We start from the raw sequence: 3,872 nt of genomic DNA on the forward strand, positions 1-3,872 counted from the left end.
GTCACTCGTGTCCTCAATCCTCATGCATGGAGAGGAGGCGGCAGTGGCGCAGTGCTGTGCCTGTCCCAGTGCCTGTGCATGCATGCATCTTGCATTTATGCGTGTGGCCGGCTGGTTGGCTTGCCCTTTTGACACTCCGTTTCACTGTCACCCCACCGTCCTTGCAATTTCCAAAGAAAAGACGCTTATGTTCCTTTCTTTGCTGATGGAACATGGTGCTTAAGGTGCTAACAACCGCGTTAGCTGTGCATAAACGCCACTGTGTGAGTCAGTAGATTAATCTCTTTTTTCTGCTCTGTTCAAGTATTCCATTGACGTCGTAGGTGCTAGCTAGTGCTCAGTTGTTTGGAGGACAGCACTGGACTACAAAATGGTGAGAAACCGGTTAAAATATGTCTTAGTTTATATGATGATAAATGATCGATAAAGATATTAATTTAGTATGTTGATTTGTGGGGTTGCAAAATAAGTTTACATGTGATAAATGATTGATAAGGATATTGATTTAGTGTGTTGATTTATGGAATTGCAAAAGTATGTATATGTATTACGATTATGATCGTCACTAACCAATGTGCAAAGAAATATAAAGTTTGACGTGTTTATCTCTGAGTTTAAAAAATATATACATGCCGAATGATCCAGTATGTGAGATTTTGAACAGTCAGATGCTCCGACGTTCAGAGAGGGTACATGCTAGAGTATTTCTACTCAGAAGCAAAAATCAAATTACATGACGGATGATCTGATGATGGACACAGTGAACGTTAGAGCATTTCTTGTAGAGACTTTGCAAATCGGCTCTGTTAGACTTACATGCGCTGGATGGTCCGACGATAAAATATGTAAACGTCAGAGAATACACCGAATCTTCTATTGTAGAGAGGATACAAATAGTGGTCCAGTGAAGATGTATACGCCGGATGGTCCAGCGACAAAATGAACAGCACGTCGAAGCATTTATTGCAGGGAGGGTTGCAAGATAGCCGGTTTAATAAATTACACACCGGATGGTCCGGTGTGCGAGAGGAGTGTACGTTGGAACATCCGACGTTCACGTTTTCTGATTGATGTCTCTTTCAATAGAGATTTTGATTTTTCTTAACTTAAAATGGAGTTGGAGGTATATGCTTGGTTGTCTCGTGTTGTGTAGATAATGGGTGTAACTTGGCGGTCGATGATATGATGATTGGGGTCAAACGAGATGCTCGATGAAGGACGATCAAGGAGATCAAATAGAGTTAAGGATAATTCTAGCTGTATATGTAAAGGTCAAACAAAGTATGAGATAGATGATAAAGATAGTGTGTTGATAAAGTCAAATAAAAGTGATACTGATGCAAGTGAAAGAGATAGTTCGAGAGATCGAGAGCGGGAGAGACTGGCCGACGGTCAAGACCGCAAGACGAAAGACATGCGTCGATATCAGAAGACTTGTTCAAGGTGTAAGCAAGCGACTGTAAGTCACACTTTAAGAAGCGTGCAAGACGATTTCTCAATTTGGCCGTAAAAACCGTAGGAGGATGGAGTATATGTGGTAGCATCGGAAAGATTGTGTCGAGGCAAAAATAAGTCATGACGACGTCACGGCCATCCAATAGACAGAGAAAAATTTGGACGAAACTACCTGATAGTATGTATGAATGTATTGTAAATGAAGAACAGTTTAGAGACATGATTGATTAAAGGTTAAATAAGTCTTTAAATCTATAAATAAAGTGGTATGACTAGTGAATTAAAAAAAGTAAAAAGATTTACATACTAGCCATGCGTTCAGGACCTTTGGCTCGTACTACTATCTCAACTTTGAGACAGCACACGTCCTTACACAAGCACTAACCTCGCAAACTTGAAAGAGAAATTTCTAACTTATTAGAAACTTATTTATGCTGAGATTTATATTGAAAAGGTAAATAAAAAATTAATAATAAAATAGGTAAGAGAAGTAAAAGATTGATATACTAGGTGAAAGTGATAGAGAAACGAGATAGATAGTCCGTATGAGCGTATGGAGTTGCATTTCCTTGTAGACATGAACCACCTAGATTGAGTGAAGTGACCAGAAAATACTTGTGAATTTTTCACAAACCAGACCGGGATGCAATTGGAAATTACTGCAGGCCAGAACCCTTCACCTAGCACACTGACAGGGTGGCCCCACCACCGGGTCCAGGAGACCGTGCAGCAGTTGGTTCCACTGGCTCCAAAATCGTAGTGCCCCGGCATGCACGAAACGCGGCCTACCTCACCGGTGGTAACCTATAAATAAAATTTACCAAACATGATTTATTAAATATATTAGATATATTGAACAAAAATTTTAAAAATTCAAAAAAACACGGGTAGACCTGGTTTACCAGATATATGATATACCGGACCCAACTTTTGCCCTGCACCCATGTATCAGCCTGCCTTTTTCTATCCCCCCTCTCTCTCCGCTCTGTTCAACGTCAACGCGTGACTGTGCGTGTTTTGTTTCTTCCTTTCGTTTGCAGTCAACCCGGCTCCGACGTTTCTGAACGCTTCTGCCACATCCATCGCACAACGTCTATGTCTCACCGGAAACAAATTCTACAGTATCTATCCTTTAAAAGATTCTCGCTCCGAGTGTGAAATGTGTTTCTCTTTTTTATATGTGCAATATAAATCAAAATCTCACAAGAATCTTTTAGTATAAATTACTATAAAATTTATTTCACAGTCTAGCCTTCCTCCCGTCCGTTTGGTTCTTCAATGAGCAATGCCTTGGTAATGCAACTCCCTAGAACTAGCCACTGACTGCAGCGAAAGCTACGATGGAAATATTCAACAGAGCTACGAAAGAGTCTATTTCTGCCCGTCAACACAGTAGAAAAATGCATAGGTTTGTTAGAATTTCAAAGGCTGCAAATCCCTCTCTCTCTCTCTCTCTCTCTCTCTCTCTCTCTCTCTCTCTATCTGAAATTATCGAGAGAAAACCAAGGAATTGCAAATAAACCGCTCCTTTTACAGTTAAAGAAAATTGCAACTGTCCGGTGCCAATCGATATTGACGACCCTGAGCACCGAAGAAATGGAACTTTCATGAACGAAGTTGGAAGCATTTTCAGTTGAGCATGTATTTCAGCCAGGAAGGTCGACGGCCGTCCGATACAACACGACTCCGGTTAGGTGCTCTGTCCAAAACCCGGCAGTAGCCGTCTGCGTATGAATTGATCACCTGCACACTCTAACGCTCGAAATGAATTGAATTGCGTTGAACACTCCAACGCTCATCCATCCATTCATACTTTCAAGGCAGGAGAAGGATGCAATAAGCGTCGAGTAACGTAAGAAACTGATGGAGACGTTGCTGTATCACTCACCCAACATGTGTTCCTCGAGAAAACTGCATAGAGCCAAGGAGACGTTGGAGGTATCTTGGGCGATCCTTTCACGCTATCTTTGGTTGCTAGAATTTCTCTAAGCCTGTTTTGATGGATGTGTATAATTTTAAATAGAAATATGTTTGGTTGATTGTATCTATTGTTCTAATATGACCCGTTAGATGCAAATATACAGTCTTATCCTCGCTCAGGAGCGGAGCTTGATTCACTTCGTAGCCTGGCCTGATAGATACAAACTCTGGATGCACTCATGCAAACGAGTCCTCTTATCAGTGTCACAGAATCATCTTCATGCAAGCAACCAATTAAAATCTTAACTCTTCCATCTGTTCATACTGTGCCAAATTCAATCAAACAATCAAAAAATCAGCTCAGCCTGTCTAAACCGATACAAGAAATCAAACACTTTTCTTTTCAATAAATACTAGAAAGATGGCCCACACTAATAGCGTGATTAGTCTTGCTACGATATTTTGTCACGATAATCCTTGATTAAAAATTACTTTTT

This window comes from Phragmites australis, chromosome 24, assembly GCF_958298935.1.
Source record: "Phragmites australis chromosome 24, lpPhrAust1.1, whole genome shotgun sequence".
NCBI lineage: Eukaryota > Viridiplantae > Streptophyta > Magnoliopsida > Poales > Poaceae > Phragmites > Phragmites australis.